The 26,969-nt window shown below is 43.8% G+C and overlaps 1 protein-coding gene across 3 annotated transcripts in view; it reads right to left on the reverse strand.

Moving 5' to 3' along the window:
* The window catches only part of KIF16B (kinesin family member 16B), a 276,855-nt gene that overhangs the window by 5,313 nt on the left and 244,573 nt on the right, over nucleotides 1-26,969 (reverse strand). The window lies entirely within an intron of this gene.

A 26,969-nucleotide genomic window follows, 5' to 3' on the forward strand; every position in this document is an offset into this window, starting at 1 on the left:
GAGAGAAGATGAAGGGAGAGAAGGAAAACAGCACAACTATGGTGGAGGCGGAGGCCCGTGAGTTGTTTTCCAAGTTGGCAAAAAAGGTTTAAGAATAACTGATATATTAGACACCTATCTAGGCTTTTTACTTTTAGACTCTTGGACCAGCAGTATAAAATATAAGGTCTTTGGGCTTCCCTGGTGGCGCAGTGGTTGAGCATCCGCCTGCCGATGCAGGGGACACGGGTTCGTGCCCCGGTCCGGGAAGATCCCACATGCCGTGGAGCGGCTGGGCCCGTGAGCCATGGCTGCTGAGCCTGCGCGTCCAGAGCCTGTGCTCCGCAACGGGAGAGGACACAACAGTGAGAGGCCCGCGTACCACAAAAAAAAAATAAAAATAAAATATAAGGTCTTTTCTTATCAATGCTTTCAGAAAATCAAGTGTAGGTGGCTAATCTTTAAGGCATACTTCAGTACTGATGCTGAATACCTTGACTTCATAAACTCTCCTTCTTCTACAGGCTGTGGGCATGTTTTATTGTTTTTTTAAAGGCAATCTACACAGGGGCAGTGAGTGGGGTGGGGGGAGGCAGAAGTCACTGGGAGAGATGGGCCCCCATGGGTCTGTTCCACACAATGTGAAACTGGCACGTGCTTTGTAAAATGCCCTCAGAACAAAAATTAAATCCTGCAGGGGACCATGAGCTTTCAAAGGGGAGGCCAAGAGAGACCAGCGGAAGGATGAGGGGTGCAATGATTGCCAGAGACACCCCCCACCAGGCTCCTGACGCCTTCTTTCCAAGGTAGTTGTTTATTTCCTTGAGGCCTTCTTTCCAAGGTAGTTGTTTATTTCCTTTAACTCTTACCTGTAACACCCCTCCGAGTATCTCCTTGGGACTGTCCCCCACATGCACACACCAAGCTGACCAGCTCCTTCCTCGCCCCTCTCACGGAGAGGCCACTCATCAAAGGCTTGCAATGTTCTAGGCACGCTGAGAGCTTTTAATGGTCTACCTCATTTAATTACCACAACAACTCTATGAGGTAGAGACTATTTTCATCTCCATCTTCTCGATGCAAAAACTGAGGTCTGGGAGGCTTAAGTGAGGTCACAGAGCATGGAAGTGGGAGAGTCAGGACTCACACCCACATCTCCCAACTCCAGAGGCTGGTCTCAGTCACCAGACTGCCATCCACAGCATCCACCAGCCCCTTCTTCTCTGGTTGACCCCCGTCTCCTGGCACTGCGCTCACTGGGCCAGGCCGATAGCGCTGGGCATCTCAGCTGCTTGGGCCAGATGCTGCCTTTCCCGGCCTGACGGCGCTCTCGTGGGGACAGGGACACGGGGTTGTCTAGAGTGAATGTTCCACACAAGCCTGGGGCAGAGACCTCTCTCCTGTGAGGCGTCTACTCTTCGACACGGAGTCCTACGCAGCTCTGCTCATGCTACCATATCTTCCTTACAGTGCTTTGCTGCGCACTGGCCATTTTTCGACTGCCCTTCCTCCGTTTCCCTTCCCAAACAGCATTCAGATTCCCTTCTGAAAAATACCCTCCCCTTCTTCAGGGATTGGTTATCTGCCTGACTTACGGAAGAGGACTGGTGATTTTTTTCCCACTCACAGTCTGGGATGGGTACCTCATACCCAAACTGCTAATCAAGATACCACTCGGGGCCTGCTGGGACCAAAGGGTCCTCTGGGGCAAGCCTCTTCCAGACTGCAGAACTGGTGCTATAGAGCAACTAGAGTTTACCTAAGAAATTCAGGGCAGATGCAGAAGAGCTTCTGATCTGCCCATTCTGTCTGTGGTCTTTGTAAGGAGGTGGGCTTACAAAGTCATTTTCTACTGTTTGCCATAAAGTTAACTGACAGTCCCCTGGGGTGTTGGCAGGTACCCATCAGGAATCAGAGGAAGCCTTCCATCTACACCACATCCAACTCCTGGGGGGCCAGTCTGTTGTGGGATCAAGGCATCTGCCCAGGGCACTTCTCTTAGGAAGAGGTCAATCCTAAGAGGTTTTCAGATGGGTCAGTGCATCCCAGAGGTCCATTCCCACCCAAGCAGTCAGCTGGAAGCCTCCTGCCCCAAACCCACATACACACAGGGGCCAATTTTTAAAATTCCAACACCATTTCAAAACACAACCACCAAACGTTATTGATCTTTGAACCAAAACACAGACTAATATGGTCTGTTGGCTGTGTTAATGAGTTCTGAAAGGCAAAACACACTCCCTACAGCAACACAGGGCAGTTCAGCAAGAATTTAGTCAATTATTTTAGAGCTTTAGCCTGGCAACTTCAATCGACACACTGCATTAAGGGGCAAAAATGAAAAATATAATGTGTTGCTACGTGCTACTTCACTTTAGACATGCTTGACAAAGGTCATAATATTAACATGATTCACGTGTGACCTCCTATATGAAAGAAAGGAAAAGTACTTCAGTTTCTGAAATAACCTGGGTAAAAGCTGGCCTTCCGGTAGCCTCTGCTGGGTTTTTCCTTTCAACTTGGGAACTTCTGGATAAAATGCTAGTCTGCTCATAGGGATGACCACGTGCTCTGCAGCCCGTCCAGGCAAAAACCTGGGAGCTCAGCAGGGCGTTAAACAGTGTGGCCGCTCCCATCTTGCAGCCATTCCCTTTCAAGTCTGGGATCTGGAAGGAAAGGAACGTTTGAGATCAGGGAAAGGAGGGAAGGTGTGTGGTACCCACGCTCAGCGAAGGATGTGAACAGGGAGAAAGGCCAGCGTGTGGAGGGCTCAGCCTGGGGAAAAGTAGGGCTCAAAGGAGATTATGACGGGCCTTGAACCTGGCTGTGGGTCTGCTGGTACTTGGTACTGATACAAAGTGCTTTTCCTGGCTCAGGAGCTCCTACGACCCCTGAGACACACTGGGGAAAAGGAAGACAGGTGTGTGGATCCTCTGTTTACAGATGAGAAGACTGAGATCTCAAGGGACTTAGCCAAGTTCGACGACTGTAAGAAAGAGGCTGACAAAACGACTGGCTCTTCAAATTGGGAGAAAGTCCTCGAAATTCTTGAGGAAAATCCTTTAAGCCTGCAACGTAAGGTGTGAATGTAAATATAAACGCAGCCCCTCTCTCTGGGGCTGTTCACACCCCTATCATGTAGGCTCTCAGAATCTACCTTCAATTTCAATCAACCACCACGTGCGGCCGTGCGTGCGTGCGTGTGTGTGTGTGTGTGTGTGTGTGTGTAAGAGATGGGAATGAGAATAGGGCCTCAGAAGCATCTGAAAGACCTTACCTTTTTATCTTTTGGCTTCCTTCTATTTTAATTAGCAGGGGGATAAAGTCATGACCATTTTATGTTACTAGAAAGTTTCCGTTTTAATAGGGCTCACGGCTGTAACTGTAACCTACTGTAACACCAGCAATATTTCACCCCAGCCATGTCATCCTAATGATTTTCCGGACATCTCATTGTTGTGGAGCTCTCTTCATTTTACAGAATTTTAACATCAATCCATAATTTAATTTAAAGCCATTGAAATTATTAAAATTGAAATGTTCTTTAAAAATGTAATAGGGCTTGAGCCACCTTTCCACTGTGACATATTAACAGGGAAGACAGTTCAATGGCATTCCTCATTTCCAGAAGTCATTAGCCATGGTGGCAGCTTAAAGACAACTGTCATTCCAATAAGCCTTAGAGGTTTCATTTACCTTGCAGTACTTGGAGGCTTCATCATCGACTGGTGGGCTCTGAAGATGGATCCGGCCTGGAGGGAGGCACACTGGGATATTTCTAGACCCCAGAGAGGTCTGGTCACCATTGGCCAAGTGTTATGAATTGACCCAGGCAGGTCGATACTATTCACCCCGTTGAGTCTTCCCAGTTCTAAGCTCCCATACGTTCTAGTCTGAACACTTCTCTCTGAATATTTAGGAAACCTAAAATTTGTCTCCACTGGATCAGCTGGTGGAGATGCTGGGTTCCTTTCCCAACACGCCCCCAAATGTCCTCACACTCTGATAAAATTGGGACAGTTTGATTCAGGCAGATCACTCATCCTCTGCACGGTTACTGCACAGCTGCTCCCCACGAAGCAGCGTGTGGGTACTGGATGTCCAGCGCTGAATATGACAGGCCCGGAGCCTGCCCTTCCAGGGTGCCTGGGCTGCCCGTACCACAGGCAGCAGTGGTTCAGAGTCATTCTTACTGGTGCTGTGCTTCCATCGTCTAAACCCTGCTTGTCCTTTAAGGGCTGAATCACGGATTATTCTCTGTTGACGCCTCTCTTCAGACCCCATTCATGAATCCAACAAATATTTACTGAGAGCTTTCCTCCTGTAGCACTGCTGTGGATTCAGTAACGGACGAGCCTCATTTCCGTCCTGAGTAACGCGAAGGCCTTTCAGGGAGGTGGGCAGGAAAAGCAGGAATTAAAATGTGGCTCCAGGAAAACAGGAAGGAGATGCTTTTGGAGCGCTAGGAAAGGCAGCCAGCCTCGTCCTGGGAATTGGTGACATTTATGCCAAGGCCTGAGGGGTGCAAAAGAATCAAGCAGGGGAAGATGCTGAGGGAAGCCTGTTCCCGGCAGAGGGCAGAGCGTGTACAAAGCCTCGTGGTGGGGCAGCAGAGCTTGGGGCACGGCCAGTGGTCCAGCAGCACTGGACTGTGCCCTGTTCAGCGTGGGGGACACACTTCTGGAAGGCTCTGCCCCCGGATCAGCTCTCAACCAGGTCTCAGACCGGGGGTCCAGCACTGTGCTCCGGCAGCCTCTCTTCTCTCTGATCCATGGAGTCCTGCCAGGCCTTCTGGGTGGAGCCTGTGACTTGTTTTAACCAAGAGAATGCACTGGAGGTAATGCCGAGAGTGAAGAGGTCACCTTGCAGGTTCCAGTACCCCAGCTGAGCCCAGTCCTTAGTGGAGCTGTAATCTGAATGCAGCCACACAAGTGGCCAGACCTGACAGAGACCCTTGGAAAAGATGAACCACCCAGCGGCTGGTTCCACCACCCTGCCCACGTTCCAGAACCACAGCATCATAAGCAATAAAGTGGTAGTTTCTTTAAGGCACTAAGTTTCGGGGTAGTTTATTACTCGGTGATAGATTACCGAGATACACGTATTTGGGAACAAGGTAAGAGATGAGGGAATAAATGATATTAGTCAAAGCAGAATAAAGTTTCTTTGGTTTCTGATTTATGCCTCATGCCAACCTCTTCTGACCTTTTCTGTATTTCTAATAATAATTCTGTCTGTGCGGGCATTTCTTTTCTGTCCTAGGTTTTACAGTAAATACTTGGAATAAGTAATCATTTGAAATATGGCATTTATTTCCTGATATTGTATAGAATTCTGAGTGCTCTCACTTGAAATTCATCAGGGTGAAAACGCTAGTCTGTGATTACAGAATCTGAACTATTCATTACAGCTATTCAGAGACTCTTCTTTATGAGTTTAATGACATAAGCATATTATATTGAATTATTATGGTACTGCATCAATTGGACTCATAAATTTAATATACTCAGTCTGGTTCACATATTCTAATAAAATCCAGCAAGCTTTAAAATTTTTATAAGGGATGTGCATTTCAAGTCCATGTAGTATTCAATCTTTACAGGTTGACGTTCTTGCTTGGGGTATTAAGCGGCTTCAACGATCCTGATGACCCCAGCCTGGCCAACCAGCAAGGTCAGGGTGAAACCCCACAAAAAAAACAGGCCACATCAGAAAGGCCAAGGTCTGCGTGGACTAAGAAGCTGGTTAAGCTTTGCTCCAGAGCACAAGTCACGAGCAGCCCCATCTTTTTGTCTCACAAAGGAGGAGAGAGGAGTTCAGTGTATGGGGTACCTGTGAGCTGGAAGCGACACCACTTGTCAGCTGTGAGGGGGTAGGAGGCGAAGAGCTTCCGGACTGGCTCACAGACCCCGCTGTCGACTTTGTTCGGTTAAAGCAAAATATGGGAGAATGCTGGGAGGAACCCAGTCCCCAGGGCTCACTCTGGTTCTTTGACTTTTGCTTACTGGATCTTTGTAAGAGATTGGTAACCGGCTAAACACAGATGCAGAGCAACTCAACACCCTCAGCACGGAGGGGAGGTTGGAAGAGAGCCCTGGAGACACACCTCGGCCGTTGAGACCACATGGCTGCTGCAGTCCAACTCTGCCCTGCCAGCCAGCTCCTTGGGCACTCAGTCATTCTGCAGCCACCACGCTGGGCGTGGGGACCTTACAGCACAGGGACAGAAAGTCCCCGAATGCCTCTGCACCTCTGCTTCCTCATCGGGCTATCTTTTTTTTTTTTTTTTGCGGTACGCGGGCCTCTCACTGTTGTGGCCTCTCCCGCTGCAGAGCAACAGGCTCCGGACGCGCAGGCTCAGCGGCCATGGCTCACGGGCCCAGCCTCTCCGCGGCATGCGGGATCTTCCCAGACCGGGGCACGAACCTGTGTCCCCTGCATCAGCAGGCGGACTCTCAACCACTGCGCCACCAGGGAAGCCCCCGGACTATCTTTTAAGGATCAGAATATTAAATGAGCTGCTGTCTGTCAAGTGCTTCGAGCAGGTCCCAATTCACAGTGAGTATTTATTAAGTCATTGACACTATTATCTACACAGCTTTGTCCTCTGGGAGTTCATGGGCAAATATGTTAATTTTCTCCTCTTTTGGATGTTTAGAAACACATGGGCTTAAAGCATGAGGTATTTGACTTTAATGTTTTCCCCTTCAAAGGAAAGTAGCGGACAGCAAGAATCTGGAATGTTTTTTCCAAAGTCACCTCATAGCAGATACTGGCAGACCCTTTATTTCAAGGGTTACTTTAAAGGAAGGAAGATTTAACATGTTTTTCAAAATGGAGAATCATATTAAAAATAAAAAATCTAACTATAGCAGGTAAGTTAACTATCCTCTGAAAGATCTTTTCTTAAGTAAATGCTTTGCTGGGGATTTTACATTTCAATTTTATAATTTAACATAAAAATGACCTTATTTATCCCATAAATGGTTGGAAATAGCAATGATGTTTATTTATGTGTAAGAATTTACTTTTTTAAAAATAATAAAGGTGTTCAAATAGCCCCTTGGAAACCTCTTGTCTACGGATTATAGACAGAATTCAGCTTAAGCCTTGACGAAGGCTAAACTTCTGTCTGATTATATTATTCACTGCTTTTTACTGAAAGCACAAAGCAAATCTGCAACACAAGTTCCTTAGCACCAATTTCAAAAATTAATCCTTTAAATATAGGAACATAAGAGGAAACTATTTCTAAGAGAATTATTCCCATTTCCATTGAAAATGTTATTAAATAAATGGTAAATTTTAGTTCTAGTGTAGTTTCAAATCCACTAGTCTTCTTTAAAAAAACACAAAGCATGACTCACCATTCATAAATCAGGATTCAGAGATTGAAGATACTCTGAAAATATGTGAAACCGAAAAGCTACAAATCATAGATAAAAATCCATACATTTCCCTTGTTGTAGATTCCAAGTATAAAAGACCTTCACCAGGAGTAGATTCTATGTCAAAAAAAAAAAATCACTTTCTCTGCTCATCCACAAGAAGCAACTCCTTAGCCTTTAAGTTTTATTATGAGATTGCATCAATTCAGTCACATGAAAGATCATTTTAAGATACACTTTGGATACTGAAATTCTGTAAACTGCCATCTGGGGGGGAAAACAAAAACAGAAACAAACCAAAAACCCTATTCTTTTCTTTGTTTCTAAGTTCATGATTCCTCCCAGCACTGTATAAACCTTCAAAGAGGTTCCTGACATTTGGAGGGAAAAGGACAGCTCCCAGTGACCAACATGACTGACAGGCCTTCAAATGAGAGTCTTGCTGTGTGTGGCACCTCCTGGCTACAATGCACTTAAAGAACCAGGTCCCCAAACACTTGAGAATCAAGAAGCGGTTGCACACGAATTACTGGCATCCCAAAGTCTCCCTTCTAGTGGAACCCAGGAGCTGGATGCAGTGCGATGCTTGGGGAACCCGGAATGACGACCTCGTCCCTTTCCACCGGCCACGCCTGTGGGTGAGCAGAACGATCCTTCCCTTTCGAGTCTGACCTAAGGTCATCTGTGTATCGATGGCAAGTGCGCCTTGGCTGGCCTTGAACTGGGCCATCACTGAGTAACACTGAGACCCTGAATTCAGGGTAAGAGGGTAAGCTCCGGAGACTCTAGGGGGGGAAGACCCACTGCCCCTTTTTTGTTCTCTGGACCAGGGGTTCCTGATGATCCCTGTGGGACTATCTGCCTGGCAGGTTATCCTCCTGCCTCGGGAGTTACTCCTCAGGGTCCACCCGGCCCTACGCCCCGGGGAGAGCTGCGGTCGCGCCCTAGGTGTGAAGAGGACCGTGGCCCCGAGTGGTGGGACTGTGACCCTGCCCCACAGAGAGGATTAGCTGGGGGTTTGGATTATCTGCACCAATGATCCCCTTCACAGGGGACAATGGCTGAGGCTGCACTCGGTCAGGGAAGGCGGAGGATGGGAGAAAAGCCAGATCAAAACTTCTCTAAATGGAACACCTCTGACTTTCAAAAAGGATAGATCTGTATTTTATATAGGGAAATGAAAACAAATTCCTTTACCAAACAGATATTATCTACAGAATTAAGCATCTAAGTTAAAAAATATAGACATTGAATCCATGCACTTCCTGAAAGACAGTCTCCATTAGATGACTGACACCAAGATGGCCATTAGGTAATTAGATCTTGACAAAGGCATGAGTTTTCTTTCCTTAGGACCTTAGCTTGTAGCAAAATGTCATGGGTTTACGGTATCTTCTTCCTCTCAAACAAGGGATATTTATTTATTTACTATAGAGAACGACATTCAACACATCAACTTATGATTCAAAGCCAAACTTTGGAAACGTTTAAAACTGTCCTGGACAGCTCTTAAAATCTGAGAAGCTGCTGCAGAAGAGAAGTGAGGGATGCTGCCAACCAGGAGGATGATGACATGTGTTCTTCTGGACACTCGTGTCTGGCTGTGTGAAACGCCAAATGAACCCCAAGAGTTTGTAAGCATCAGTCTTTCAGTCGTCCAAACCTGTAACATCCATGACTGTTTTCAACTGCAGGGCTGGGCAGTAAAAGTTAAAAAGTACTGACAAAATGTGGGTGGAAAGATCTTACAGATCAAAAAGAAATCTCACCAGCGAGGGGATCCTGCCGAAAGCGATGGGGCCATTTAATCGAAGAATCGGTGGGCTAACGTGACATCTGCAGACTCTGCCACAAGAAAACTGCCTTTCCAAGTAAGGAAGGTCAGTTCATAGGGACCGCGCTATTACCTGAATTACTATAGCCAGATTCTTGCAAATGAGAAACTTCAAATAAATGCAATTTTTGTGAACTGGAAGATGCACTATAAATGGGAAAGGAAAGGGAAATCGCAACAACATGTACCGAGAAGAATAAATACCCCAGACTATGGAGATGGTGAGAGCAGACAGGGCCCCTCGCTGCCCACAGCACTCACTGCAGAGCCTCAAGTACGAGCCTTATGACCCACCCCAGCTTCTGCTGCCAGCTGGTTAAAAAAATCCATTGAGAAAAAGGCGATGGCTTCATTTACTGACATTTTCATCTTTGATTAGCAATTTTTTTTTCTTCTTGATTTCAATAACGGTTTCTTCATTTTACTTATAAATGAGACAGGTGATCTCAATTAGAAAACAGACTAGAGAAAGTTTAGGGTTTTTTCTGCTTGCCTGGAATGACTATTACATATGTAAATGTAAACACATTGCAGTGAACTGCTGGGAATAAAAATAAAGCTATCTAAAAATGGATGAGAGTTTTACAAGGGCAAACAATAAAGATAAAATGTCATATGGAATTGGAACAAACTGATGTTCTTCTCCATTTTTTCCCCCCAAATATTGTCTCTAAGGGCTGCAACAACGCTGCTTCATTACCACTATGAAATGTATGTGGAGTGTATAGAAGAGAAAAGGGAAAATTTTTTTCAAGGGAAAAAAATAGCTGGCGGAATTTAGAAATAAAGATGCAGTTTACGAAGGCAACAAAGGAGGGTGTGGAGGTTGGCTGGCACAGGCCACGATGAGCACCTTTCATCTAAGAAAAGCACGACTTACCTAGAAGACAAAGCTGAACGAATGGAGTGAAGGGAACTGAAGCATCTTCAGGAAAGCCTAACGCCAACTGGGAGGGGCTTCATAGAAGAGAAAAGATAATTCCCCAATGTTGATATAAACAGTGAGCAGAAAACTTGGTGGAGACAGGACAGAGACAGCAGTTCTCAAACAAAAGCGCAGGAAGAATTCTGATCGTGCCTTTCGGGCTGCTGCAGCAAAGAAAATGTATGAAGAGGAGCCAGGCTGACCTCAATGGAAATAAACAAAACTGACTTTCCGGAAGCAAGAATTTAGGCCTTCAGCTTTATAGCAACACTAGAAGATACAAAAGTAACCAGCAGAACGTTAAAGCAAGGGAAGGCAGGGTGAGGTGGGACATGTAGCACAATGCTTCTCAAACCATCTGCAGGGAAGGACTAGGTAAGGAGGGCGAAATGGAAAGCAGAGTAGAGGAAAATGAGAGGGGGACCAGGCCAGGAGGCTCAACACAGGCAAATGGGATTCCAGAAAGAAACGGAAAAACCTTCAAAGAGGAAATGATCACAAAAATCTCCCAGAGGTGAAGGATGTGAGAGAGAGAGTCCACGCAGATAGAAGCCTGCAGAAGGAAGGGCGATCACCAAGCAGAAGAACCGTGAGCTCTCTGAACGCTGGGGACAGAGCGAGGGAGGGAGGGAGGGAGGGAGAGAGACAGAATCACGTCGCATCCAAAGGATGAGGAATCGAAATGGCTTTGAACCACTTGACAGCAGCCGTGGAATCAGAAAACAAAGAAGCAACCCCTCTGAACTACAGAACGAAATGGTTTCCAACTAATATATTCTATCCAGCCAGGGGGCAGGTGAAGAAAGACCTCAACAGACATGTCTCTAGAAATGTACCTCCTACACGTCCGTTCTTATTTAGGAAACTACTAGGGATGTGCTCCATCAAAACGAGGGAGTAAGTCAAGAGGAAAACACGGAGCACAGGAAGCAGGGGAAACACCTGGAGAGACATCAAAGGAGGATGGAGAAGGGAGGTCCGGGTGGATATGACCCAGGCTTACTCCAGCACATCCATAACTGATTTAAAACAAAGTTTCAAAAACTATATATACACACACACAAAAGAGCAATAGGTTCTCTCTCTCTCTCTCTCTTACCCACATACACACACACAGCAAAATGGTCAGGAAGGATAGACACCCAACCCATAAGAGCAGTTTGAGATCCTCTGAGAGCAGAGACTGGGGTCACTTATTTGGGGGGGATCTTGGACACAGAAGCAAAGGGGTGGGAAAGTAAGAGAGAGAGAAAACAAGAAAAGCCACCGGTGCTGCCGAGCAGGTCACCACCGTGCGTGACTGGGCCAGTCCTGCTGGGGACTCAGAAACATGGAGACTGTGCTTCGCATCGTCCCTGGAAAGGAGGGGAGGCCGGCAGGTTCAGCCACAGACTTGCAACCCTCCCTGTGCTCCCTCCGGAGCCTCACCTCCCTCCGGCCCCGGACTGGCGTTGGCTTTGGAGGAGGCCGAGAGGGAAGAGCTGAGAGACCCCAGGGGATGCCACCAGCACAAGCTGGAACTGCCAGGCCGCGGCCAGTGTCACAGGGGGTCAGGCGCCAGGGAACAGCACACGGCATGTATCAGCTGTGGGACGGGCCTCGGGCTGGCGGTGATGGAGGGGACCCTGGCCGTGGCTGTAAGGAGGGGGCCCAGTTCAGCGGCCCAGGCTACCCACGCTGGGAGCCAGGGATGCGCAGTCGGTCTCTGCTCTCGGCTCAGCTGCTTCTCCTCCCAAGCGCTCTCACCGTGTCTTTAGCGTGTGGCTTTCTGACGAGGGCTTTCTGATTACGCAGCAAGTGTACTCATTCTTTTCCTAAGGCTCAACAGGCATTTTTAAAGGACTTTAAATTCAAGTTTTATTGCAACCTTAGGTGATAACTCAGGTGAATGTGGCTCACGCACTGGGCCTAAGTGAATCTATCATCAAATGACTGCGGAGCACTCAGAAGACAGAGAGGCGCCCGTGAGCTCCCGACCCCACCACGGTCTCAGCTGACACCCACCAAGCGGGACTGTGGCATCTCGGCAGGAGAAGCCGGGACGGCTGCCAGGGCAGAGCCCCGGGCCTGGGCTGCTCTGCAGTCACTTCCAGGAGCTCCTGTGCTTTCTGTTTTTACAAGAGTGGACTCTTATTTTATTCTCTTACATAACTCTATCTATAGAATTATATCTATACACAATATTGAATTATATCAAAAACTGACATCTCTACACTTATTACTTATACAGTTATAACCTATGTTCATATTCACCTATATAACTATACTTATAACTGCCTATAATTATATCCACGTAATATAATCTATAGTTAAATCTATATCTTATCAGATCATGCTTTACCCTATCATTGCATGTCTCCTCCTCACGTGACGACTAACACGATTGTGATGCACCTACAACAACACAATCAGGGGCCCTAAAGGACAATGGGTCCCAGGAAGGGACTAGAACCTCACGGGGACACCCCTTTATCTACACCCAGGGCAATGTGTGCACTGGGGGAAGAGAAAAAGCAGCTTCTGGCAGCAGCGAGAAAGTCTAAATGAACAAACACGAACACTGCTAGAAATTACTGATATAAACATGACACTATCGTACACATGACTCAAAAGAGTCACTAATTCCAAAACAATTTTAGTAACTTGGCGTCACCGGAAGGAGGCAGGTGTTCCCATCACCATCCATCACGGCTGTTCCTTCCCTCCACTTTTAGCTGTGTTTCCATCTGACACTCCCCCTGGGGCCCAGGAGCTAATTAAGTGCTTCGGTTTAGAAGACCCTTCCTCCCCATGCCTGCTGTGCCGCAGCATGAATGTGAGTTGGCAGGGGCGGCGGCAGAAGAAGAAAAGATGAAACAGCATCTTGTGATGCAGGGTAAACAGTGAGGCCAGCAGGAACTTGGGGCTCACACCTGTGTCCAAGCAAGGCGGGCCAAGCTACCTCCAGGTACGGGCGACGGAGGAGGGAGCCCAGGCCGCCTGCCCCATGCATCCACGCCACTCGTGATGCCTGCTTCTGTTCAAGAGGCAGGGAGACATTTAATACAAGAAAACAAATAGCGAAGGCTCACTGTATCTAGGAGGAGAGCAGGAACAATCCTCCAGCTGTGGTTTAACTCGGCAATATTCAAGCTTCGTTTCATTTTGCTTTTAAAAGTAACCCCAGGAAATGAAAAATGTTCTGTACTGAACTCCACAGCGGAGCACGCCCAGCTCTTAAGCTTGCCGTATTGAGCTGCGACGCGTTCCTTTCATCTGACGCTATTTCCATAAGGAGGAAAGAGCTGGAGAATCTCTGTTGTATTTGTCAAGCCCCCAAACACCTTGTAGGCGAACACGGGCGCCAGGAAGATGACAGACGTTACTGATTTAATGGGGACTGCACATGAGGTGGGACTGATATTAGAATATCAAAAGCCTCAAAAATGGAAAAATGACCACTGCAGCTGTATCTGGGGTGAACGGAAATGGCTTCTGTCGTGGTTAGTTTTATGTGTCGACTGGGCCAGGCCACGAGGTGCCCAGATATTTGGTCAAACGTCATTCCGGTGTGTCTGTAAGGCTGTTTCTGGAGGAGATGAACATTTGCGTCAACAGACTGAGTGGCGCACACTGCCTTCCCTCGCGTCGGTGGGCCTCATCCGCTCGGCGGAGCAAAAGGGCGGATGCTCTCCGGGTACAAGGAACTCCTGCCTGACTGCGCTGAGCTGGCGCAGCAGTCCTTCCTGTCTTTGGGCTTAAATGGAAACGTCAACTTGCAGAACGCAACTCACATCACCGGCTCTCCTGGTTCTCAGGCTTTTGGGCTCGGACTGGACCCACACCATTGCTCTCCCTGATTTCCGCCTGCCGACTACACACCTTGGGACTTCTCAGCCTCCACAACTGCAGAAGCCAATTCCTTATAGCAAATCTCTTCCCACGTACACATCCCGGGTTCTGCTCCTCTGGAGAATACTAATACAGCTTCCAAACCCTACGTTAGTGAAGTGGTAAAAAAAAAAAAAAAGCACTATTTCAGTACCACGAGTTGTGTGTAGAAATGCAGAATGCACAGATGGATTTAATACTAAATCTCACCGTCTTGTTAAGATTAATGTGGCGGGTCTTGGGCACACATGCTCATTTCATCACTGCCCTCAGCTCTCATTCAACTGAGTGGCCCGTCATGCTGACTCTAGCTCCGGTGTATCTCTCTAATCCTTCCACTTTCCTCCACCCCAACTGCCATCGCATCCTCCTTCAGGCCACCGTCACGTCTTATCTGGAGACAGTAATAGCCTGGCCATTGCTCTTCCTGCCTCCGCCTCCCTGCTCCTGCCATTCTCTCCACGGTAGTGAAATCTCATTCCTCCACTCCTCTGCTTAAAGCACTCCATGGGCCCCTCCCTGTCCTGTGGTTCAGGTCCAAAGTCACGAAGACGGCTTTAGGGTCTGGCTTTTCCTTCCCTGTCTACGCCCACACCAGTCTCATCTTTCCCCAGCAGATTCCTGGATCCCACCCTAGTCTTGTTGAATCAGAATATACTAGAACAAGGTCTGAGGATTTGTATTTTTCAAAAAGGCCCTCGAGATAATTTCAAAGATCGGCCAGACAGGCTTGGGAACCACTGTTTTGGGAGTCACGTCCTCTTATAAGCCCAGAGGTGGTACATGACTATCTGCATAGTTCCATGATGAGTCGTCTCTGCTCCAACAGGACCATGAGCTCCTTGAAGACAGGAAGCATTTGAGTGACACAGGCAGGACAGGCTCAGTCTGGCACAGGAAGTGGTCCTGAGCGTGGCCAGTGACTGCCAGAGTCACTGGATTCCTTTAATACAGACAGCAAAGACCATCAGAGGGAGACCACCAGATGCCACATGCTTCCTGAGATGTGAGGGGACAACAGCACTGCCTCTACTGTGTTCCTGCCCCAGAAAATCAGACCTGAACTCAATCAAGCCACTCAATCTAACGACTGGTTTTCAGAAAACGCAGGATTAGAGGCGCACGGTGAACGGCACTATGGGATGCAATTAGCAAAACCTCAAATGTGAGAATTCACTGGATAAATGACATGGTTTCATCAACAAACAGATGATGAGAAAAAAAGAGGGAAGGGAAACCTATAGATTATAAGACACTTTAGAGACACATCAACCAATACTATGTGTGGATATAAAGTAGGTCTTGATTCAAGTACATCTATTAAAAAGAAATGAGAAAACTGGTGTGGCCTGAACACTGACCAGGTATTTGTTTATATAAGAGATTAGTTAACTTGTGTGTGTGTGTGTGTATGTGATGACAATGGCACTGTGGTTATGTTTAAAAAAAAAAATCCAACAATAGTGACCATATGTTGGTGGAAATGTAAACTGGTACAGCCACTATGGAGAACAGTATGGAGGTTCCTTAAAAAACTAAAAGTAGAGCTACCATATGACCTAGCAACCCCAATCCTGGGCATATACCTGGAGAAAACCATTATTCGAAAGGATGCATGCACCCCAAGGTTCAAGGCAGCACTATTTACAATAGCCAGGACATGGAAGCAACCTAAATGTCCGTCAACAGAGGAATGGATAAAGAAGGTATGGTAGATATACACAATGGAATATTACTCAGCCATAAAAAGGAATGAAATAATGCCATTTGTAGTGACATGGATGGACCTAGAGACTGTCATACAGAGTGAAGAAGGTCAGAAAGAGAAAGATAGACATTATATGATATCGCTTACATGCGGAATCTACAAAAATGGTACAGATGAACTTGCAAAGCAGAAATAGAGTCACACATGTAGAAAACAAACTTACGGTTTCCAAGGGGGGAAAGCAGGGTGGTAGGATGAATTGGGAGATTGAGATTGACATATACACGACTATATATAAAACAGACAACTAACGAGAACCTACGTATAGCACAGGGAACTCTACTCGATGCTCTGTGGTGACCTAAATGGGAAGGAAATCTGAAAAAGAGTGGATATATGTATATGTATAACTGGTTCATTTTGCTGTACAACAGTAACTAACACAACATTGTAAAGCAAATATACTCCAAAAAAATTAATTAAAAAAATAAAAGAGTCTTGCTTTTGAAGAGATATATCCTAAAATATTTATGGATAAAACATGATATCTGGCATTTGTTTTAAAATAATCCTGTGAATGTGTGTGTGTGTGTGTGTGTGTGTGTGTGTGTGTGTCTAGTGACTAGAGGTAGAAATGAAACAAAACTGGTCACGTGCCGACAATGATGAAACTGGGTGATGTGAGAGGGTACACTGGGTTTATTACATTATTCTTTCTGGTTTTGTAACATACACTGTCACAAAAAATAAAGTTTAAAAAATGTATAAGTCATTCATTTCTATATCATGATATCTCAAAGTTCCTTTAATCCACTGAAAGCTGGAGATGGTTGTATAACCCTTTGCAGAGCAGAAATTTGCTAATATAATAGGATTGCATTCTTTGATTCTAAGAATTCTTTGAAACACCTGCTGTTAACAAACCTGACACTCTTAAGTAAAGGCAATTTCTCTTTTGAGCCAGAATGGGTTGTAAAGGATTGCCAAAGAAGATCCCTCTGCACAAAGGAGAACTGGGGCCATGTCCTGAAGACTCTTTTCCATGGAAACCTTATTTTGATGCTAAAATAACATACTCAAGTCCTTTGGCTTCTTCACACTAACTCGACAGAAGATCATCTCAACTTTTCTGTCTGACAGAATGAAGGGGAATTTGGTTTTAGTACAGTAGAAAGTGGTAGAAAGTACAGAGAGAAAGGGGTGGAGGAAGAGGCAACCCATATTGAGATTTCCTAAGTGACCCTTGAAGAAAAAAATCTTTACAAATCATACCGGCGGTGTAATTAAACGTAGCAACAGGTCACTTAGAATATCCTAAGTGATACTACAAGACACATGAACATGAAGGTCCTCTGAACCAAGCAGCAGTGTGAAAAAGTCTTTGTAGTAATACATGAAAATTATAGGGGAAAAGGATCTTTACAACTGTTTGTCAATTACATCAGTATTCCACCTGGCCTCTCACCTATTTTATGGTTATGTGTGATCACAAGAGATTTCCTTCCTGGTTTCCATGTTCAAATTTTTAATTTACAAAGGTGGTCTGCTGGGTGGGCACCTCATTAATTTGCATACTCTGAAAATCACTGATTCATAAAGACAGACATCTACCTTGAGTTTGGAAAGAACACGCGAATAAAAATGGTGCTTGCTAAAGATAGATAAAATAGTGACTTTCAAATTTCAGAGTAATGAGTGAGTCACTCTTAATGAAATATACATTATTATATGCTCAGCAGTGGAGAAAATATGTATGAAATATATAGCTTGTTTTGATGATGATTCCCTTCCTTTTAATAATAATTAAACCTCATACTCTTAAGAAAAATGTATACTAGTGCCAAATCAACTCACCCATCCATCCATCCATCCATTCATCCATCCATCTTCCCTCCTTTGTTTAGCAAAGCAATTAAGGGACAATAGAAAAATAAGAGGATGGAGGGAGGACAGAAGTGAAAGAAAAATGAAGATAGAAAAGGAGGAAATGAAGGAGATTACAAATGCATGATGACTGCATTTATAAAAAATTTATAAGATTCTTAAATAAACTTTATTTTCAAGAGCAGTTACAGGCTGACAGAAAAATGGAGAGGAAGGTAGAGATTTCTCATATCCACCCTTATCCTCACATACACATAGTCACTATTAAATTCCCACACCAGAAGGTTCCATTTGTTATAATCAGTAACCTACTGATTATCATCCATCATTATCACCCAAAGTCCGCAGTTCACATTAGGGTTCACTCTTGTTCATCCTATGGGCTTTGACAAATGTGTACTGACATGCGCCCACCATGACACTATCATACAGAGCAGTTTCATTGTCCTAAAAATCCTCTGTGCTCCACCTACTCATTCCTCCCCACCACTAACTCCTGATCCTTTGACTGTGTCCATAGTTTTGGCTTTTCCGGAATGTCACACAGTTGGAATCATACAGTATGTAGTCTTTTCAGATTGGCTTTCTTCACTGAGTTTTATGTATTTAAGTTTCCTCCATTTCTTTTCATGTCTTGATAGCTCATTTCTTTTTAATGTTGAGTACTATTTCACTGTCTGGATGTACCGCAGTTTATTTATCTAGTCACCTACTGAAGGACATCTTGATTGCTCCCAAGTTTTAGCAATTATGGATAAAGCTGCTATAAACATTCATGTGTAGGTTTTTGTGTGAACATATGTTTTCAACTCACTCGAGTAAATAGCAAGGAGTACAACTGCCAAATTGTATGGTAAGAGTGTGTTCAGTTTTATAAGAAACTTCCAAACTGTCTTCAAAAGTGGCTGTATCATTATGCATTCCCACACCAGCGAAGGAGAGTCCCCATTGCGCCACATCCTCCCTGGCACCTGACGTCCATGGTGTTCTGGATATGGGCCATTCTAACAGGTGTACAGAGATATCTCATTGTTATTTTAACCTGCAATTCCCAATTGACGTATGATGTTGATTAACATCCTCTTATATGGTTATTTGCCATGGGTATATTTTCTTTGGGGAAATGTCTGTTCAGGTCTTCTATTTTTTTTCACTGGGTTTTTCATTTTCTTACTGTTGAGTTTTAAAAGTTCAAAGTACGTTTTGGATAAGAGTCCTTTATCAGATGTGTCTTTTGCAGATATTTTTTCCCAGTATGAGGCTGGTATTCTCATTCTCTTGGCATTGTCTTTTGTAGAGCAGAAATTTTCAATTTTAATAAAGTCCAGCTTATCAACTATTTCTTTCATGGATCATGGATTTCTTGTATCTAAAAAGTAATCACCATACCCAAGGTCATCTGGGTTTTCTCCTATGTCACCTTCTAGGAGTTTTAGAGTTCTGCATTTTACATTTAGGTCTATGATCCATTTTCAATTACTTTTTTGTGAAGGGTATGAGGTCTATGTCACGAATCTTTTGTTTTGCATGTGGATGTCCAGTTGTTCCTGAATCATTTGTTTGCCACTGTATGCCTTTGCTCCTCTGCCTAAGATCAGTTGACTATACTTACATGGGTATATTTCTGTACTCCCTATTCTGTTCCATTAATATATTGATCTATTCTGTTGCCCATAACATACTGTCTGGATTACTGTGGCTTTATGGTTAAGTCTTTTGGTTTTTTTTTTTAATTTTTTAATTTTTATTTATTTTTTTATACAGCAGGTACTTATTAGTCATCAATTTTATACACATCAGTGTATACATGTCAATCCCAATCGTCCAATTCAGCACGCCACCATCCCCACCCCCACGCGGCTTTCACCCCCTTGGTGTCCATATGTTTGTTCTCTACATCTGTGTCTCAATTTCTGCCTTGCAAACCAGTTCATCTGTACCATTTTTTCTAGGTTCCACATATATGTGTTAATATACAAAATTTGTTTTTCTCTTTGACTTACTTCACTCTGTATGACAGTCTCTAGATCCATCCACATCTCAACAAATGACACAATTTCATTCCTTTTTAGGGCTGAGTAATATTCCATTGTATATATGTACCACATCTTCTTTATCCATTCGTCTGTTGATGGGCATGCAGCTTGCTTCCATGACCTGGCTATTGTAAATAGTGCTGCAATGAACATTGGGGTGCATGTGTCTTTTTGAATTGTGGTTTTCTCTGGGTATATGCCCAGTACTGGGATTGCTGGATCATATGGTAATTCAATTTTTAGTTTTCTAAGGAACCTCCATAATGTTCTCCAGAGCGGCTGTATCAATTTACATTCCCACCAACAGTGCAAGAGGGTTCTGTTTTCTCCACACCCTCTCCAGCATTCGTTGTTTGTAGATATTCTGATGATGTCCATTCTAACTGGTGTGAGGCGATACCTCACTGTAGTTTTGATTTGCATTTCTCTAATAATTAGTGATGTTGAGCAGCTTTTCATGTACTTCTTGGCCATCTGTATGTCTCCTTTGGAGAAATGTCTATTTAGGTCTTCTGCCCATTTTTGGATTGGGTTGTTTGCTTTCTTAATATTGAGCTGCATGAGCTGTTTATATATTTTGGAGATTAATCCTTTGTCCGTTGATTCACTTGCAAATATTTTCTCCCATTCTGAGGGTTGTCTTTTCATCCTGTTTATGGTTTCCTTTGCTGTGCAAAAGCTTTGAAGTTTCATTACGTCCCATTTGTTTATTTTTATTTTTATTTCCATTACTCTAGGAGATGGATCAAAAAAGATCTTGTTGTGATTTATGTCAAGGAGTGTTCTTCCTATGTTTTCCTCTAAGAGTTTTATAGTGTCCAGTCTTACATTTAAGTCTCTAATCCATTTTCACTTTATTTTTGTGTATGGTTTTAGGGAGTGTTCTAATTTCATTCTTTTACATGTAGCTGTCCAGTTTTCCCAGCACCACTTACTGAAGAGACTGTCTTTTCTCCATTGCATATCCCTGCCTCCTTTGTCATAGATTAGTTGACCATAGGTGTGTGGGTTTATCTCTGGGCTTTCTATCCTGTTCCATTGATCTATGTTTCTGTTTTTGTGTCAATACCATATTGTTGTGATTACTGTAGCTTTATAGTATAGTCAGAAGTCAGGGAGTCTGATTCCTCCAGCTCCGTTTTTTTCTCTCAAGACTGCTTTGGCTATTCACGGTGTTTTGTGTCTCCAAACAAATTTTAAGATTTTTTGTTCTAGTTCTGTAAAAAATGCCATAGGTAATTTGATAGGGATTGCACTGAATCTATAGATTGCTTTGGGTAGTACAGTCATTTTCACAATATTGATTCTTCCAATCAAGAACATGGTATATCTCTCCATCTGCTGGTATCATCTTTAATTTCTTCCATCAGTGTCTTATCGTTTTCTGCATACAGGTCTTTTGTCTCCCTACATAGGTTTATTCCTAGGTATTTTATTCTTTTCGTTGCAGTGGTACATGGTAGTGTTTCCTTAATCTCTCTTTCACATTTTTCATCATTAGTGTATAGGAATGCAAGAGATTTCTCTGCATTAATTTTGTACCCTGCAACTTTACCAAATTCATTGATTAGCGCTCATAGTTTTCTGGTGGCATCTTAGAATTCTCTATGTATAGTATCATGTCATCTGCAAACAGTGACAGTTTTACTTCTTCTTTTCCAATTTGTTTTCCTTTTATTTCTTTTCCTTCTCTGATTGCCGTGGCTACAACTTCCAAAACTATGTTGAAAAACAGTGGCAAGAGTGGACATCCTTGTCCTGTTCCTGATCTCAGAGGAAATGCTTTCAGTTTTTCATTGTTGAGAATGATGTTTGCTGTGGCTTTGTTGTATATGGCCTTTATTATGTTGAGGTAGGTTCCCTCTGTGCCCACTTTCTGGAGAGTTTGTATCATAAATGGGTGTTGAATTTTGTCAAAAGCTTTTTCTGCATCTATTGAGATGATCATATGGTTTTTATTCTTCAATTTCTTAAAATGGTGTATCACACTGATTGATTTATGTATATTGAAGAATCCTTGCATCCCTGGGATAAATCCCATTTGAGCATGGTTTTGATCCTTTTAATGTGTTGTTGGAATCTGTTTGCTAGTATTTCGTTGAGGATTTTTGCATCTGTATTCATCAGTGACATTGGTCTGTAATTCCTTTTTTTGTAGTATCTTTGTCTGGTTTTGCTATCAGGGTGATGGTGGCCTCACAGAATGAGTCTGGGAGTGTTCCTTCCTCCGCAATTTTTTGGAAGAGTTTCAGAAGGATGGGTGTAAGCTCTTCTCTAAATGTTTGATAGAATGCACCTGTGAAGCCATCTGGTCCTGGACTTTTGTTTGTTGGAAGATTTTTAATCACAGTTTCAATTTCACTACTTGTGATTTGTCTATTCATATTTTCTATTTCTTGCTGGTTCAGTCTTGGAAGGTTATACCCTTCTAAGAATTTGCCCATTTCTTCCAGGTTGTCCATTTTATTGGCATAGAGTTGCTTGTAGTAGTCTCTTAGGATGCTGTGTATTTTTGCGGTGTCTGTTGTAACTTCTCCTTTTTCATTTCTAATTTTATTGACTTGAGTCCTCTCCCTCTTTTTCTTGATGAGTCTAGCTAATGGTTTATCAATTTTGTTTATCTTCTCAAAGAACCAGCTTTTAGTTTTACTGATCTTTGCTACTGTTTTCTTTGTTTCTATTTCATTTATCTCTGCTCTGATCTTTATGATTTCTTTCCTTCTGCTAACTTTGGGTTTTGTTTGTTCTTCTTTCTCTAGTTCCTTTAGGTATAAGGTTAGATTGTTTATTTGAGATTTTTCTTGTTTCTTGAGGTGGGCTTGTATAGCTATAAACTTCCCTCTTAGAACTGCTTATGCTGCATCCCATAGGTTTTGGATCGTCGTGTTTTGTCACTTGTCTCTAGGTATTTTTTGATTTCCTCTTTGATTTCTTCAGTGATCTCTTGGTTATTTAGTAACATATTGTTTAGCCTCCAAGTGTTTGTGTTTTTTACGTTTTTTTCCCTGTAATTCATTTCTAATCTTATAGTGTTGCGGTCAGAAAAGATGCTTGATATGATTTCAATTTTCTTAAATTTACTGTGGCTTGATTTGTGACCCAAGATGTGATCTATCCTGGAGAATGTTCCACGTGGACTTGAGAACAAAGTGTAATCTGCTGTCTCTGGATGGAATGTCCTATGAATAACAAATCTATCTGGTCTATTGTGTCATTTAAAGCTTCTGTTTCCTTATTTATTTTCATTTTGGATGATCTGTCCATTGGTGTAAGTGAGGTGTTAAAGTCCCCCACTATTATTGTGTCACTGTCGATTCCCTATTTTATAGCTGTTAGCATTTGCCTTATGTATTGAGGTGCTCCTATGTTGGGTGCACATATATTTATAATTGTTATATCTTCTTCTTGGATTGATCCCTTGATCATTATGTAGTGTCCTTCCTTGTCTCTTGTAACATTCCTTATTTAAAAGTCTAGTTTATCTGATATGAGCATTGTTACCCCAGCTTCCTTTTGATTTCCATTGGCATGGAATATCTTTTTCCATCCCCTCACTTTCAGTCTGTATGTGTTCCTAGGTCTGAAGTGGGTCTCTTGTAGACAGCATATAGATGGGTCTTGTTTTTGTATCCATTCAGCGAGCCTGTGTCTTTTGGTTGGAGCATTTAATCCATTCACGTTTAAGGTAATTATCGATTTCTATGTTCCTATGACCATTTTCTTAATTGTTTTGGGTTTGTTTTTGTAGGTCCTTTTCTTCTCTCGTGTTTCCCACTTAGAGAAGTTCCTTTAGCATTTGTTGTAGAGCTAGTTTGGTGGTGCTGAATTCTCTTAGCTTCTGCTTGTCTGTAAAGCTTTAGATTTCTCCATCGAATCTGAATGAGATCCTTGCCGGGTAATCTTGGTTGTTGGTTCTTCTCTTTCATCACTTTAAGTATATCATGCCACTCCCTTCTGGCCTGTAGAGTTTCTGCTGAGAATTCAGCTGTTAACCTTATGGGAGTTCCCCTGTATGTTATTTGTCATTTTTCCCTAGCTGCTTTCAATAATTTTTCTTTGTCTTTAATTTTTGTCAGTTTGATTACTATGTGTCTCGGCATGTTTCTCCTTGGGTTTATCCTGCCTGGGAAGCTCTGTGCTTCCTGGACTTGGGTGGCTATTTCCTTTCCCATGTTAGGGAAGTTTTCGACTATAATCTCTTCAAATATTTTCTCTGGTCCTTTCTCTCTCTCCTCTCCTCCTGGGACCCCTATACTGCAAATGTTGTTGCGTTTAATGTTGTCCCAGAGGTCTCCTAGGCTGTCTTCATTTCTTTTCATTCTTTTTTCTATATTCTTTTCCGCAGCAGTGAATTCCACCATTCTGTCTTTCAGGTCACTTCTCCGTTCTTCTGCCTCAGTTATTCTGCTATTGCTTCCTTCTAGTGTAGTTTTCAGTTCAGTTATTGTATTGTTCATCTCTGTTTGTTTGTTCTTTAATTCTTCTAGGTCTATGTTAAACATTTCTTGCATCTTCTCCATCTTTGCCTCCATTCTTTTTCCGAGGTTCTGGATCATCTTCACTATCATTAATCTGAATTCTTTTTCTGGAAGGTTGCCTATCTCCAATTCATTTAGTTCTTTTTCTGGTGTTTTACCTTGTTCCTTCATCTGGTACATAGCCCTCTGCCTTTTCATCTTGTCTATCTTTCTGTGAATGTGGTCTTTGTTCCACAGGCTTCAGGATTGTAGTTTTCTTGCTTCTGCTGTCTGCCCTCTGGTGGATGAGGCTATCTCAGAGGCTTGTGCAAGTTTCCTGATGGGAGGGACTGGTGGTGGGTAGAGCTGACTGTTGCTCTGGTGGGCAGAGCTCAGTAGAACTCTAATCCGCTTGACTGCTGATGGGTGGGGCTGTGTTCCCTCCCTGTTGGATGTTTGGCCTGAGACAACCCAACACTGGAGCCTACCTGGGCTCTTTGGTGGGGCTAATGGCAGACTCTGGGAGGGCTCACGCCAAGGAGTACTTCACAACTTCTTCTGCCAGTGTCCTTGTCCCTATGGTGAGCCACAGCCACCCCCCACCTCTACAGGAGACCCTCCAACACTAGCTGTAGGTCTGGTTCAGTCTCCCCTGGGGTCACTGCTCCTTCCCCTGGGTCCCGATGCACACACTACTTTGTGTGTGCCCTCCAAGAGTGGAGTCTCTGTTTCCCCCAGTCCTGTCGAAGTCCTGCAATCAAATCCCGCTAGCCTTCAAAGTCTGATTCTCTAGGAATTCCTCCTCCTGTTGCCGGACCCCCAGGTTAGGAACCTGACATGGGGCCGAGAACCTTCACTGCAGTGGGTGGACTTCTGGGGTATAAGTGTTCTCCAGTCTGTGAGTCACCCACCCAACACTTATGGGATTTGATTTTACTGTGATTGCGCCCCTCCTACCGTCTCATTGTGGCTTCTCCTTTTTCTTTGGATGTGGGGTATCTTTTTTGGTGAGTTTCAGTGTCTTCCTGTTGATGATTGTCCAGGAGGTAGTTGTGATTCTGGTGTTCTCACAAGAGGGAGTGAGAGCATGTCCTTCTACTCCGCCATCTTGGTTCCTAATCCTATGGTTAAATCTTGAAGCTGGGTACTGTCAGTCCACCCACTTTGTTTTTCGCCTTCAGTATGGCACTGGCTATTCTGGGTCTTTTGCCTCTCCATACAGGCTTTAGAATCAGTTTGTCCATGTCCACAAATATCTTGCTGGGGGACTGCACTGAATCTATAGACCAAGTTGCAAGACCTGATATCTTGACAATATTGAAACTTCCTATCGATAAACATGAACTACGTCTACATTAGTTTTTTGATTTCTTTCATCAGAGTTTTTATAGTTTTCTTCATATAGATCTTAAACATATTTTATTAAATGTTTACCTAAGTATCTAATTTGGGGAGTGCTAATGTACATTCTATTGTGTTTTAAATTTCAATCCCCCTTTTTCATTGCTGGTATATAGGAAAGTGATTGACTATGATATATTAACCTTGTATCCTGCAATCTTGCCATAATTTTTTCCGTTCCAGGAGACTTCCTGTCAATTATTTTAGATTTTCTACAGAGACAATCATGTCACCTGTGAATAAGAGTTTTATTTCCTCCTTCTCAATTAGAATAACCTTTTTTTTTTTTTTTTCGGTATGCGGGCCTCTCACTGTTGTGGCCTCTCCCGTTGCAGAGCACAGGCTCCGGACGCGCAGGCTCAGAGGCCATGGCTCACGGTCCCAGCCGCTCCGCGGCATGTGGGATCTTCCCGGACCGGGGCACAAACCCGTGTCCCCTGCGCCGGCAGGCGGACTCTCAACCACTGCGCCACCAGGGAAGCCCAGAATAACCTTTTATTGCCTTTTCTTATCTTAGTGCATTAATTAGAACTTTGTTTAATTTTAAAAGTATGCTGTAAGTCACCACACAGCGATTGGAATGTAGCAATTTTTAAAAGAATGATCATTTCTAGTGTTTGCTATGAACCCAGCGCCTATCCAAGTATTTTACATGTATTATCTCATTTAACCTTCACAACAACTCTCTGAAGTGGGTACTATTATTATCCCCATTTTAAGGATGAGAAAAACTGATCCACAGAGAGGTTAAGAAACCTGTTTAAGGTTACCCAGTCAGTAAGTAGCAGAGCAAGGATCCACAACTAGGTCTGCTGGACTGTATAATGTATGTTTTTAACCATTATCCTGTATCAATTTGGGATGTATTATGGGCTAGGGCCTATGTCTTGTACAGGTGTTTCTTAAACACCACTCTCATTTGATCCGCTCAGCAACTCTGAAAGTTAGCTCTTCTTATCCCTGTTTCCCATTAAGACTGATGAAGCTCAGAATGGGTAAGTAACCAGCCCAGTGGCCTACTGCAAAGTGGCATTTAAACCCATTCATGCATGTGCTCTGGCTTTGAAAATGTTTTTTGTCAGAACAAATATGTGATATTTGCTATTCAGTGCAGCTTTAAGTGATCATTCAACAAACACTTACTGAGGGCCTGTTAAGGGCCAGAAACTGTTCTAGGCACTGAGGAGACAGAAGTGAATAGGCAGCTGGAAACCCTGTCCTCACAGAACTTACCTTCTAGTAAAACATGAAGCATTTAAAAACAAAACAAACTGACAAACAAAAAAATCCCCCCAACCACTGCAAAGTGCTTGACCAAGAAGCCACAGAGGCATCTGGTGGGGAGTGAAGGGGCAGGGCTCTCCGAGGAGAGGACGTCTGAGCTGACGGAGGTGCTCCAGCCTCGGAGATGCTTCTGCTGACTTAATCCCAAGTCAGTAACAACATGAAGACCCTGACTGCCTGCTTAGAGCTTTAGATTGGGAGCC

This window comes from Orcinus orca, chromosome 16 (assembly GCF_937001465.1).
Source record: "Orcinus orca chromosome 16, mOrcOrc1.1, whole genome shotgun sequence".
In the NCBI taxonomy this organism is placed as follows: domain Eukaryota; kingdom Metazoa; phylum Chordata; class Mammalia; order Artiodactyla; family Delphinidae; genus Orcinus; species Orcinus orca.